The sequence below is a fragment of the Equus caballus genome, chromosome 10 (genome assembly GCF_041296265.1).
Source record: "Equus caballus isolate H_3958 breed thoroughbred chromosome 10, TB-T2T, whole genome shotgun sequence".
Classification (NCBI taxonomy): Eukaryota; Metazoa; Chordata; class Mammalia; order Perissodactyla; family Equidae; genus Equus; species Equus caballus.
The window spans coordinates 79,605,149-79,620,263 of NC_091693.1; the positions used below are offsets into that span (position 1 = coordinate 79,605,149).

The 15,115-nt window shown below is 39.1% G+C and overlaps 1 protein-coding gene across 4 annotated transcripts in view; it reads left to right on the plus strand.

The window, feature by feature from the left end:
• The window catches only part of TPD52L1 (TPD52 like 1), a 98,775-nt gene that overhangs the window by 16,844 nt on the left and 66,816 nt on the right, over positions 1 to 15,115 (plus strand). The window lies entirely within an intron of this gene.

Here is a 15,115-nt window from a genome sequence, read left to right on the forward strand (position 1 = left end):
GTCCTCGCTGATGCCTGCTAGGGTTTGAATATTGATGAATATGCATCCATTCATCTCCAAATTTCACTGACTTTTCGATGGAGAGTATTTTTAGCTTTGGTGAGAATTTAGGGCAGAGGAAGTCTCCTAGAGAAATATCAGGTTAGGTGGTATTCTTTCAGTTTCATAGACCTCAAGATGGATTCTGTAAGATGAATATTTGCGTCTTCATTAGCCTTACACTAGTAAAGTAGTATAAGCTTATTTTTAAGTAAGCTGCCAAGAAATTACTGTGTGATTTAAAAGCACATCCTTCTTGTAGAATCTAATCTTAATACAAATAGATATAATAATTTTGATAATCAGTTGTTTAGGTCCTATGTAAATACTATCCTTCTGCTATTAAACTCTCTCTAGCCTCCTAGCAGATAATGTAAAGGCTGCTACTAATACATTAGCTTTTTGAGCATGAGATATCTTCTTCAACACATTAGTGAGGGGCTCTCTTGAGCAGACTTGATGGCTAGCTTACCACTGGACATTTTCCCTGACTCCCCATTTTCCAAACCCACTTTCTACTTTCCCATGTTAGAGCGTTGGCTCACATGGTTTTCTCTACTCCGAATGCTGTTTCTGCTCATTTTGACTTGTCAGATCCACCCAGCTACTAATGAGCCCCTGATTTTCCCAGTGGAAGTAATCTCCCTCTTTTCTCAACTCCCACAGCATTTTGAATCTGTTTTATGTCCATAAGGAGCAGCATCATAATTTAGAGTTGGGAGGTACTTAATAAATGATCTCATACGATCTCCTTATTTGATAGATGTAAGCGCTCCAAGAGGTCAGGCCATTGACGTGGGCTGGTTTCTCCTAAGTGGGGGCACTGGGACAAGAACGGGGGTGTTCTGCCTGCCGGCCCTGTGGTCCTTTCTCTGCGACATCCAGCTTTCCACCTTCTGCAGCACATTGTGGTGATTCTTACCTATGTCCTGTGAAAAGACCATTTGGAGGTTTATTTTTAATTTAAAAGTTAACATTTTCTTCATTAAAGTCAGAGTCAGAAAACTTACACTTTTAAGTTCCGCTTGCAAATCTTATTCTATTCATAAAATTAGTAAATGTTAATATTTACTTTTAAAGGAACTTTGAATAATGTGATCGTCAAATAGTACGATATTAACTGATATACAAATTTAGCAGATGTACTCAATTTCGTATTTTTTTTTTTTAAAGATTTTATTTTTTCCTTTTTCTCCCCAAAGCCCCGCGTACATAGTTGTATATTCTTCGTTGTGGGTCCTTCTAGTTGTGGCATGTGGGACGCTGCCTCAGCGTGGTCTGATGAGCAGTGCCATGTCCGCGCCCAGGATTCGAACCAACGAAACACTGGGCCGCCAGCAGCGGAGCGCGAGAACTTAACCACTCGGCCACGGGGCCAGCCCCTCAATTTCGTATTTAAGTGCTTCAGTTTTCTAATTGACCGCCCTTCCCAAGTACTTAAATCTAATAAATCTAAAAATTAAATATACAAATATAGTAAATCTAAGATTCTCTTAAATGTTCTAATATTACTTACAAATTTAGTAGGATTTCCACTTAAAACTCACATTTAAATGTTACATAATTAAACATTTAAAATTGTAATTACAAGCCTGATAATATCTCAATAGACCAAATTCTCTCGATCTTAATATAGAATACCAAACATCCAGATACCTCCCCACAAAAACACCAGTTATGGTTTTGGTTTTATTCATTTCTTCATTCACTCATTTCTTCAGTCAATAATTATTTATAATATCTATGTGCCAGGCACTCTTCTAGGCTCCAGAAAAATGCGAGCAAACAAAATAAAAATTTCTGCCCTCGGGAATTTCATATTCTAGCTAGGAGGCAAGTAGTAAACAACATAAAATAAAAGATGTTGTGTACTAGATGTTGGTAAATGCTAAGGAAAATGATAAATTGGCAAAGTGGGGATGTGAAATGTGGAGGTTGTGGATGATTCTATTTCTCTCTGGAATTGGTACTCTGCACAGACATTTTTCAGTGATCTGAGCTTCCTTTCCAGCAGAGGGAGGTGGCTTTCCGAGTACACTTGAGGTTGCACAAGGACCAGAGATTTGGGTCCGGAGGTTGCCTGGATGCCCACTGGTGACCCTGGGGTGAATAATCTGAACTTATAATTACTGTGTCCACAACTCCATGACTTCTAAAGGGAAACCTGCAGCCTCCACATTGCTTGATTGGGTTTTGTATTTTTCTGGCTCTTACAAAATGTAAATGTACTTTCCACCCAACTGTCAAGACCTTTGATATAACCCTGAATTCCTTCATATTCTTCACACCACTCAGTCTTAACAGACATGCAGTATCTGACTGAATTCGGAGCATCCCTCATGTGTCCTGCAATTTGAACACAACTTCCTGTCACTTTCCTGATCAATTTTAGCTCTCCAGGAGACAGTGAAATTCGAGAGGAAAAACACTGTGCCTTGGCTCAGTTTTGTTTCTCATTCATCATTGTGTTCCATAGATTACACCCAAGAGGATGCTTGGTACGTGATGTTTAAGGCAGCCCAGCGAGTCCAGAGCCAGCAGGTCATCCCCCTCAGCTGCCTGGTTGCAGGCAGCTGCTCAGAGACTGGACTCCCTCAGGTGTGAATAGGAATTATGATAATCCCCATGTGCCTCAAAGCACTTTGTGACTGAGAACCACTGCAGGAATGCTAGTTTTCCTTCATATTAATGGTTGAATTTTTATTTAAAAAATCGCTTAAAGCATTTCACAAGCAGGTGGTCCTTTTCCCTTTCTAGTTAGGCTTTACGATAATGTGAGTTGTACTATATACTGTTTTGTTTTTACAACGCTGATAATTTTATTGTACTTGCTATATATTTAAGGCACAAGTTCTTTTTCACAGGATGGCTTCAATGTAGCAGAATGATCTTTCATTTCTTTTTTTCCACTCTATGGTGCTAACTTAGTCTTATTTTCTATTCCTTCAATTTACCCACTCTGAATTCCACTGATCTTTTTAAGGATGAAATGCTGAGAAGGCTCTGATTTAAAGTGAGTCTCTTCTACTCTCATGCAGGATACTGTTGTTTGAGCATTCTAAGGAAAATTCGGAAATGGTTTGTAAGAAGGCTGTGTTGCTCTGGGGAGCAGCATCTTACGGCAGTCTGGTTAAGAGAGGGTGTTGGAAAGCTGTTTCGACAAGGAAAGCCACTTTCTACCTGGAGTCTGAGTGCACCTCAATGCACCATGGGACAGGACTCTGATACCATCCTGACAGGACCTTTTCATCACCTTTAACCCATAACTCTGGTTTTTGCTGTTCTTCAGTTTGTGCTCTGTCTTGTGGGTAACTGTTATACTCAGTCTTTGAGATTCTTCAGATGTCTCAGTTTCCTTTTGTCTCTTAAAATAACTGCTGCACAAACTCTAGTTTATTTCGATGTAATGGTTAGTTCATCAGATATGATGGTGTAAGCCGGTTCAGCTCCTTTATGGAGTGAAGGCAGAAGGAAGGTAAGGAAGAAAGAGGAAGGCAGGCTTGTACTGTTAGGTTTTCAAAGACAAATTTATTTGAAAGTGAGTCTTTTCCCAGAATTACCTACCACTTGCTGTGGTTAATTGGACACAGTTAGTGCCAAGCATGGTTTGCCACTTTTTTTAATTGAGCAAAATTTTTCTTTAACTTGAAGCTTCTGAAATTACGGACATATTAGAATTTGCAAATTTAAATTATGTTGTACATAAATTTTAAATTAATAAATAAAAATATATGATATATATATGTATGTATATTTTTTCAGCTGTTTCTTGATCAGAGAACATAAAGGAGAGTGTTAATTACCCCATTCTGGAGAATTCAGCTTACAATTGAAAACATGAAGTGGGACTGTTTACCATCTATATAAAACACTGCTCCCCGTCTTTCTAATGATACATTCAGGTATCAAGAATATTTTCTATTTACTTCTCAGAGTGCTTTTAAATAAAGAAACAGAATCACACCAGCTTCCTGCTCTGAGGACCCACAGAATTGCAGCTACATGACTTGCTATTACCATTTATATTTGCTGACTGCTTTTCAGTACATCTAATTGTGAGTGTTCACAGTGCCTTCTGGCGGTGTGAAGGAGGCTGCTGCCCTTGTGCAGATTACAAAGCTGGAACCAGAGGAGGGGAAAATGATGGCTTAAATTAATGTTAGAGGTTAAGTTCAAGCCTACAGTTTGTTTTTCTCTTTAAGATGTAGAAAGGTAAAGAATCTGATGGCAATGAACCAAGTACAGTCAACCCACCATATTTGAAGGTTCCATATCCGAGAATTCAGCAAACTGCTGATGGAAAGCCCTGTGATGATTGTGTCTTTACTGAACATATACAGACTTTTTTTTTCTTCTCATTATTCCCTAAACAATACAGTGTAACAACTATTTACATAGTATTTATATTATACTAAGTATCATAAGTAATCTAGAGATGATTTAAATAGGGGAGATGTGCTTAGGTTACATGCAAATGCTGCACCGTTTTATATAAGGGACTCGAGCATCAGTGGATTTTGGTGTCTGTGGGGATCCTGGAACCAATCCGTCATGGATACCAAGAGATGATGTAATGAATGTGATGTCATTATTTATTTATACCCTGTAGTAATTAATTTGTAGCAATTAACAAGCAAACCTGATAATACGGGATCTAAGTGATCAGTATAAGTAACAAGGCCAAGACCAAAATTCAGGAAGACTAAGAGGTTAGAATATAAAATACTTCTTCAGGAGGATTAGGAATAACCAAGAGAACTAAATAACAGACCCACCTAAGAGACTGAAGAAACGTTTCAGCCAGGGTTCAACAAGGAGCTAAGGCAGCTGGGAAGTTCAGTGATAATGTGGAGGCAAACTAGCTATTTTATCTTATCGTGTCCATGCCATCTATTTTCTAGAGAACAAAGAGAGAGGAAGCCAAATCAAGACTTAACCAGCATTGTGGGATTTAAATATCAGACTAGATGAATTTGGGTGTCTTACGCTAGCACCAAGGACTGACCTAGCTAGAAGCATAGGCTATTTTGTGGTACTGTTTGTTTACTGACAAACATTTGGTGAACGTCTTCTGTGTGCTACACAATGTATGGATTTTGGGGACATAATCACGAACTAGAACGGATGCTAGAATGTGGCAGCACAGGTAACTATGAACATCCAGGCCTTATTGGTTTGCCTCGGCATGGTGTGAGCCATAGATCTTTGGACAATTTCTGTCTCCTCTCAGGTTGTCGAAGGCCAGGATTTCCCAGGAGAACTGGAGTGAGTCGGTGTTGGATAGTGCACTGATTCCAGCGTTAAGGAGTCTCTAGGACATTTGGGAGATTCTGGGGCAGTTGAGTTTCATTTGGAAAGTTGACTTTGAACTGCCCCTCTCCTGGTGGCTCCTGTCTAGATCACCTCTTCAGGGCAGTTCTTATGGCAAGGCTGCCTCTAGGACGCTTCTGGCTGTAGGGAGGCACTACAGTGCTCCTCTGAAGCTGTACTTTCTAGAAACCAGTTAACCATAATGACCAAGAGTCCCTAGGAAGGCAGGTAGACAGAGCTGTTGAGTCACTGCCAGGGGCCTTTATTAAGCCAAAGTTTGTAAATGTGTGTTACTTGGCCGGGCATTGTACAAACCAATTTAAACAGCAACTGTGCCTTCTCAAAAGCAGATGTACCAACATCAAAAGCACATAGAGGCACAGGGGAAGTATGTGAACAGTGAACAAATGCACAGTGCTGTGTCGCTTTTGACCATGTGTCAGCACAAGCTGCCTTTTTCAGGCATCGTGAGCTGAAGTCGTGAGCAAAGTGTTGTAGGAGTTGCATTTTTAGAGAGTGAGGTGGAGCAGCGTGGCTTCCTCTGTAATAGTCAGTCAGGAAGGGGTTGTTGAGGGGGTGGTTTTTGAGAGTTGGTTGAAGGTAGAAAGGGAGGGAACCTGCCATCTGGGTGTGTGATGATGTTCCAGGCGTTGGGTACAGCTTCTTAAAGTAGCCTCTGCTTTTAGAGTACAAGAAAGGACATGGAAGAAGAGGACATGAAATGAACTTGGCTGAGAACAGCTGAGGGAGTCAGAATGTTAGGAGCACTGGCTCGGCTGTCAGACATCATCATCCCTACGATTTCCTCACCTTGGCATCCTGAACCACTGCTAAGTAAGCATGACCATACAGGATCCCATTTAATCTGTTCCAAAACACAGCTACGTGGCTGGTGACAGTGTCCCCATTTCACAGATGAGTAAATGGAGGCCTAGAGACTTTAAGTAACTTGTGCACTGAGTACTCAAAAATTGCTGTGTGTGTGTGTGTGTTTATATACCACATATGACTACACACATATGTTGTGGGTATTAAAAGTGCAAGGAATATTATTTTTGAGTACTTCATACCAATCACTGTATTATAAACTATGAGGAGAGCCAAAAAGACAAATTCTTCTTTTCTGAGGAATTTCTAATAGAATTAGTCCTTATACAGTGAATAGAGATGAAAAGAATATTTGGAAAGCAGCATTAAAGGGCATGTAGAACTCTGAAGCATCTAGAAGGTTCAGGGTGGCCACCTGGAACTACACGGGAGAACCTATTGGAAGCGTGAGCTTGGGGCCAGATTTTGTAGTTAGAAATGATAGGGTATCAATAGTTGAAAGAAGCATAGATCCATGAAGAGTGCCCAGTGAAGGGCCTTGAATGGAACACATACTGATGTTGATATTTCTCTATATGACTCCACTGGAAGACCTTAGCTAAGTTCCTTTAATAAAAACAATGAACAAAGCATCACTGGATTGCATGGGAATAAAATTGGAAAATATTAATAAAATCTGTGAAGCTGACTATAGAACAAAAAGACAGGGATCAAGTTTTAGCTGTCCTTTTTTTCTGCAAAACCCAATTCCTGGCAACTTGGTTGACTCTCAGATGTTGGTTAAATATAAATAAATAATGATAGTGATTGGGAATGTGTAACATAAGAGCTAAACAGGTAAAGAAGAGACATGTTGAAAGGAAAACTTTGTCTAAAACCAAAAGTACGAAATTATTATCTCAGTAAAATCTGAGAGTTCTATGGGGAGAAAGGGGGAGTATCATTCAGGGTCCAATTGCAGAGGACAGAACCCACTCATCCATTTTAAACAGGAAGGAATCTGTTACCGAGTCACGTTAAATGGCCTCAGAAGCATTATATGGCTGAAGTAGTAGACACTAAGTTTTCAGGAACAACTCTTAATGCTACTCCCCGGAACTGGGGCCCCATGTTCCTGCTGCCCTGGGTACTATTAAGAAGCAGTTGAGACCAGGAAGCTGCTCCCACCATTGGGGCCTGCCTTGTCACCAAGCCGCTGCTCCAGCCATTGGCTACAGAACTGTGCTACACCTGCTTCTGTCTGCACCAGTAAGATGGACGAGTCACACCATGAGGTGAGGGGGGACACAGGGACCTTCTGACTGACCAAAACCAGAGTCACATGTGGCCCTTGACTCTGAGGACGTCAGCTTCTGGGACTTTGCAGTAGAGGCGGGTGTATCCACGTGGGGAGGGACTCCAAGCTCTCGTCCTGTGGGGCAGGGGGAGTGGCAGTGTAGGAATAACCTATCTGGCAGGAAGAAATACTTGGTACTTTGTTTGGGATAAGATAGCAGACATTTGATTTTGTCTGATTACTAGTATTAGGCATTTAATTTTCAGATTTAAAAACAGATATTTGTGAAGGGAAGCTAATTGTGGAATTGAAAAGAGTAGTAGAGCTTTCAAATTAACAAGAGGAAAAAGGAATGAATAGAAGTTCTACCAAGCCAGCAAAATAGGAAAGAGAAAAAGAGGAGAAAACAATAAATTGTAAATATAAAATTAGAAAAACAATCAAGTATACTATTGTTACATTAAAATGTAAAAGAGGGGCCAGCCCAGTGGCGTAGTGAATTTCCTGTGCTCGACTTTGGCGGCCTGGGCTTCGTGGGTTTGGATACTGGGCACAGACCTACACACTGCTCATCAAGACATGCTGTGGCAGCATCCCGCATACAAAGTAGAGGAAGATTGACACAGATTTTAGCTCAGCAACAATCTTCCTCAAGGAAAAGTGGAGGATTGGCAACAGCTGTTACCTCAGGGCCGATCTTCCTCACCAAAAAAATTAAAAAATAAGTAAAAGAGCTAAATACTCATATGTAAAGAGAGAGACTATTGGGATAAAAATAAAAACATAGATGAGAGTTGCTACAAGAAATATAGTTAAAAAAGAGGAGGATTGGTGGCAGATGTCAGCTTAGGGCTAATCTTCCTCAAAAAAAAATAAAATAAAAATAAGATATATTATAGAACTTTATATAGAACTTCATGTTCTTTTCCTAACTCCCTGGGTGCCATGAAACACTTAGAAAAAAGACTGAAGAATTTGGCCCAAAGAATAGCTTAAAAAATTCAGAGGGGCTTTTACAGAGCACTTCCTTTAATCATTGTCCAACAACATTAGAAATAAATATTAAAATGTAACTCCAAATTTTTAACAACTTGGAAATTAAGAAACACACTTGGGCCAAAGGTAATATCAAAATGAAATTCTAAACTATCTGGAAAACAGTGAAAAGTGGAACACTCCAAAATCCATGAGACACAGAGTAACTACAAGTCATAAAAGTTAATAATTAAGAAACTAGAAAAAAAAATACACTGAAAGAATAGAGGGTTTTAAAAGATGATAGCAGAAATGAATGAAATTGAAAACAGCAACAATGAAAAGAGTAGAAAAGATAAGTAAATCCAAAAGTTAATTTTTGCAAAGACAGAAACCTCTTGTGAACCTATTTCCAGAAAAAAAGAGAGCAAAGTTAGAAATGTAAAAAAAAAAAAAAAACCTAAAATATTGAAGAAATTTTAGAAGCTGGAGAATACCATGTGTAACTTTTTGGAAACTAAATTTTAAACCTAGAGCTGGGATCTGCAAACTTTTTTTATAAAGGGACATATAGTAAATATTTTAGGCTTTGCAAGTCATATGGTCTCTGTAACAGCTACTCTATTCTGTCACTGTAGCACAAAAGAAGCCATGGGCATTATAAAAACAAGGGGGCATGGCTATGATCCGATAAAACTTTATTTACAAAAGCAGACAGATCACCAGATTTGACCTGCAAGCCATAGTTGGCTGACCTCTGAACCAGAGGAAGTATAGCAAAATATAAACTACCAAAATTGATCCAAGGAGAACTTAAAACTGCAATAGATAAATTATTAACTATATTCAATGTAAATCCATTTAAAGTCCCAACAAAGGTATTGTGGAGTTGGATAAAATACTCTTAGAGTACTTATAAAGAATAAATGTGTGAGATGAGACAAGGCACTATGATGAAGACAACTGGGTGGAGACGGGAGTTTCCTTAGGGACTATTAATATACATGGTAAAGTCACTCATCAAAACAGTATGGTATTGGCATCATAGATAAGTACCACAAAATGGAGTCCAGAATGGATCTTGGAATATACTAGAATTTAATATGTGCAATTCAGTGGGAAATATGCTTTATTTAATAACAAGTGCTAGTACAATTGACTATCTATCTGAAAAAAATAAATTTTGACTCTTATTCTATGCCTTACAAAGTTAATTTTATATTAAAGTCTTTACTATAAAAAATGAAATAATGCAAATATTAAAAATGAGATGACTATGTACAATGTAATAACTGGGGAGACTCTTTCAACCAAGAAAGGAAACACAGAAGGTACAAAAGAAAAATACTAATAGACATTTTATCCTATATAAAATTTAAAAATATTTGCATGGCAAAAGATATTATCAAATTCAAGAGGCAAACAATATGTTGGAAAAAGAATTTCATCACATATAGCAGTTAATGGGTTAATATTAATAAAATACAAAAAAACGAATCATTTGATATAGCAACAGAAAAATATGCAAATAATTTGAATGGACAATTTACAGAAAAGCATATCCAACAGCATATGAAAAGATGCTTAAATTAATTATTCTGGGGAAATGCAGATTTAAGTAATGATAAGATATTGTGTTATAGACCTTAGACAGGCAAAAAGTTGTAAGTGTGGTAACTCCCATTGCTGAGAAGGACGGAGAAAGAGAATACTTTCACGTGTTGCTGGTGCAAGTGTGAATTGCTCCAGTCTTTTTGGAAAACAATCAGGCAGCATCTATTAAAATTTAAATTCTTCTCTTGGAATTTTTTGAAACTAAAGCTACCTTGTGTAATGATACATGCACAAAGATATTCATTGCATCACTGAATGAATTCTCCATCCAGAAAAAAGTGAAATAAATACATGTTCATCAACAGGGCACTTTAAATACATTCAATATTTGCTTATCATAATTCCACACTTAAAAGAATGAGTTATAGCTGTACCATTTGGCACATATATTCATTATGAAGGGTTAGGTAAGAATAGCAAGACACAGAGGAGTAGATAAATATGCTGCCATTTTTGTCAAACAGTGGCAAAAAATTGTGTATGTATAATTATATACTGTATGTGCATATACACACATACATCCAAACATGCATTGCCAAAGAATAAAGGAAGTCTTGTGTTATCTTAAATCCAGAAACTGTCAGATGCTGAGGAGCAGAGTGTTTTAGCTGGCGGTTGGAGGGAGGAGTAAGGGGAGCAATTCACATTTAGGAATAATTAACAGAGATCTTGTTTTGGAAGTTTCTACTGAGAAGGTGGCTAGGTTTTATGGCATCACCAATTAAGTAAGATATCTCGTAATTATCCAGGCATACTGCACATTCCACCAAAGCCTTCACAGCTGCTTAGGTTTCACAACAAGTTACCATAGCTGAGAAAACTAGTGACTCCAATGGAAATTTTACAGTGCCTCGTTCCTCTGTGAAGATATCTGCGTCATCAACTTGTTATCTAAGTGGAAAGGCACATTTTTATCCTTCAGTGGATCTATCATCTTCATGTGGTAGATGACGATTCTTACTCCCACAGCCACATTCTGAGTAGAGCTAAAAGGGGCCTCTCTCGTCCGTTTGTTCCCACCCTTACCTTGTTGGAAAGAGGGAATTATATTGGTAGTGTGTGAACTTTTAGATTTTATATTAAACAATGAAATTAAATATCCTTCTTAGAAGTGTTTTTCTAACTTTTCAAACCTTGATACAGAATAACAAATACATTTTATATTGCACAGTATCATGTTGCTGTGTGCCTGCATGTGTGTGTGTGTGTGTATATAAAATGACCATAACTGAATCAAAATTTCATGAAATATTCCTTGCCCTTACCATGTGCATTTCCAATAATTTCTACTGTATTTTATTTCATTTAAAAAGTGCTGATCACAGCCCATAAGTTGACTTTGTGACCCATTACATGGGTTAGTGACCTACAGTTTGAAAAAAATACTGCATCAAAGGACTCCTATCAAACTGCATGTATGACATTCCCTGGTCAGAAGATTTCACTGGGCTGGCAGGGCAGTGACTCAGAGAGGTCAAATCCAGACCTGGGTGTCTTTTGCTTTATTTAGTCTATGCCAGTAAAGCCATCCTATGTGAACGACCTTCTGATAGCAGGTTCCTTAAGGTAGTTTTAAATCTTAGGCAAAGCATTGTGATACTTCTAGATAATTAGCTTAAACTGAGGGCAGATACCTTTTTACTGTGGTGGTAGATGGCTTAGGTAATGATTTTTCTCGAACAGTTGGGACTGCCATGAGAAGGCTGGTCATCTTGGTGTAACTAGAAGGCATCGCAGTCGATTTCACCTCTGCCCTAAGCGTTCTTGAGTTATCTTTCCCACTTAGACTTTAAAATTGCATGCTCAAGTTGGCAAAAGAAGAATTTCCATACCAAACTAAGCAGTAATTAATAGTAATTACCCCAGTTGGGCAAACTGCCAAATTAAGTTTTCTTAGGACCAGTAAGATCAGTTGTGTACTCCTTTCCAAATACAGGATTTGTGTGGGCCATGAACACAGAGGAGGTTGATGTACAGGCATTTAAAGCAGAAGTTTGAAAACCTGGCTCATGTTTTGCAAAGGAAAATGATGTGTGTCATATCTGACTGAATTTGGGAGCAAAGAATTTAAAAAAGAAGGTGGAAAATGGACTCTGCCTACGTCATCCTTTGTAGCACATATACCTAATTTGCTATGTGTATAAAAATTTTTTTTAGATATTCGTTAGGAAAGAAAGACTGTTGCATCCTGCCGTTAACTTTCGTTTTTTAATAGAACTTATTTTTTCCCGCTGATTAACATTGATGCCTTTGATTTTGTGGGTGTTGTCAAGAGAGAGTTCATCACGTGGGGAAAGAGCGGAGAGGAAGATTGGCAGTCTCTCTCCTTGGTACTTTTCCATAATTCTCCTTTCACCACCTCGCTGTTATTTCTTTTTCACTCTGAAGTAGTTCCAAATCTGATATGGTAGAAACTTGATTTTATTTCCTGACTACATGAGTATTTGAAATAAACTGGGCCTTTTTTTTCAAGTTTTTTAATAAGTATCACAGAAAGAAGATTGTAAAGTAAAAGCAAGAGCAGTGATAACTTACATTTGAAAAACTACATAACAAGAAGGGTATGCTGAGATGTAGAAAGTCAAATTATAGGTACCCCTAAAATTCACCCTCCACTTTCCTTCCTTTACTAGAATTTTCTACCAACATTGAAGTATTGGGGGTTAGGATAGGAAGGAAGTATGGACAGAGCTTTCTGTTCCTAAGACATTTGGCACTTCTTTCTAAAGCTGAAGACAGTTAACCTCAAAGTAACTGGAGTGCCAGACTAGAAATAGTTTCTATGAACTATATTGGTCGTAATTTGAACTATTTCTACCAGCTGTGACTTTGTGACTGGCAAGAATTAATATGCCTTTTTTGGTTTGTAGGACTGTCAAAAAATGAGACACCAAACTTGTGACCAATCCCAAGTGAAGCAGACTATTGTCCCTGGTGCTCCATTTTGAGAATAAGTCCTAGCTCGTTCTCTCTGAAAAGGGTACTGAAGTAGGTGGCATGTGGGAGTCATTGCAACAACCAACCTGATGATGGGAAATCGATGGGCCCAAGAGCCATCAATGTTACATTAGCATGCTTTAGAGTTTTTAGGATGTATTCAGTATAGTCTCTTTTGCTATACCAAGGAAACAATGTGGAACCATCTGTTTCTGTTGTCTCTTCTCTACACATTGACTACAGTGATTTGCATTATAGCATATGTGTTATATGGAACCTTAATAGAATTTTATTTTCGGTTGTCTTCGAAACTATGCCTAATGTTTTCTCTAAAATTGAATAGTCCTCACTGACCTGGGGGTCTTGTTTTGTTCTTGGTGTGTGTGTACATGCATGTGTGTGTGTGTGTGTGTGTGTGTGTTTGGGTATTTTGTTCAAATTATATTTTCTCCATTTCTTTATTCTCAGTAATATTCCCAGCCTTATTTCCTAGTGGATGATTTTGCAGAAGAACCGATTGTCCTTTGACACTTGCATCCCCTCCATTGTCCACCTGCCTGATGTATTTCCATGAGCACGGGCAGCGGCTTTTCCACTCTTCTCTTCTAAATGAAGAAGAGAGAGACCAAATATCCTACTCCAGGTTCTGTCAAAATATGAATTTAATTCTTTTTCCTTAATTTCAAAAGGAAATGGTGAAGGGATAACAATGTATTCAAAATTGGATGAATTGTATTATTTTCTAACTGAAACAGTGTAGAGGAACCTACCCACTGTCAAATCTCACTGGCACAGCTTTATAGATACTGAGGAACAGCCGTGTTTCCATTTGGCTGGCTGTTCTCACATGTGGTTTGTCAAAATAGAGAAACACGGCACGGATATTCTGAGTATAAGACCAAACACGCTCTGAGCATGTCTCTCTCTCTGTCCTCTGAGGAGAGAGACAGCCATGAGCAAGGAAGAAATGGACAACTGTAGGACACCTCACAGTCCTCTGTGGCCCTCAGAAACCTGTTCTTCTCCCTCCTTGTTCTGTTCATTGGACACACACATACCTTGTCATAATGAACTGTTATTATTTTTTTAACAAGGTAAGTTCAAGAAAAATTTAAAAGAGCCAATATTCGCACGGTGTAATAGCATACGGAACTTGCTGTTCTAAGCCAGAATTGAAGTAGATCATAAAAGATTTGAACAAAATTGTGAATGAAGGACCTGACGTAGTGACTACATGGCCACCAGCTGTCCTGATGACTTCTGTCATGTGCTGTCAGAGGAGAAAACTATATCCTCTCCTCCTTGTTCCCTCAGGGCCTTTGTTGTAGGAGAATCATGGGAAGGATTGAGGATGGCTTTGACTCCAAGTGGGAATTTTTGTTTTCCTGATGAACCTGACTAGAACTCAGCTTTAGGCGTATGACTACCACCCGGTCCTGTTGACATCTGCCCTTAATGCCAAGGGTTTCAAAACCCAGTGCCCCTAGCTGCATGAAGTTCTTTTGGGTTAATCTGTAGCAATTAAACTGTTTCTGGATCCCAAAATGTCCTTGCTGGTAACTGGAAACCCAGTCTATTACGGGGAGGAGAAATGGGCATGCAGCTGTGATGCGACTCATTCAGACTTTGTCCCTTTGATGGAAAAGAACCTGCTGTGACATCACCTATTCACCAGGGGACATACCGTTGCCAGAGAGCTCCTGCTTCATCCACTAGCACCCCCTTCGGAGAAAGGCTGGGTTTTTGTGTGCAGCAGCACCTTACAGGGAGGCCTCCTGCTGCCTATCTTCATTTCTAAGGAAATAAGCATCGATTTTTTTTCCTCTTTGTTAAGTTGCTGGCTAGGGCTGAGTGCACTCTTCTGAGAGATAATAAGAACCCAAAGAGAAAAGAGACTCTTAGCCGTGGTTCCAAACACCCACCAAGTGCTTTGCCATGGTCTGCTATGGTGGGTGGGCCTGCGTCTGCATTGACCGCTGCCCATCCCTCGTGCTCTGCATTGTCCCCTGGGCCTCGCCTCCTTCATGCTCTGCACCTGACGCACACACATACCTTACTGAGAAAGCCAGATCCCTGTGTGGCCACTTCAACGGGAGCTGGGTCTGTCACAAGGGTCCCTCCTGATTTCCTGAAAGA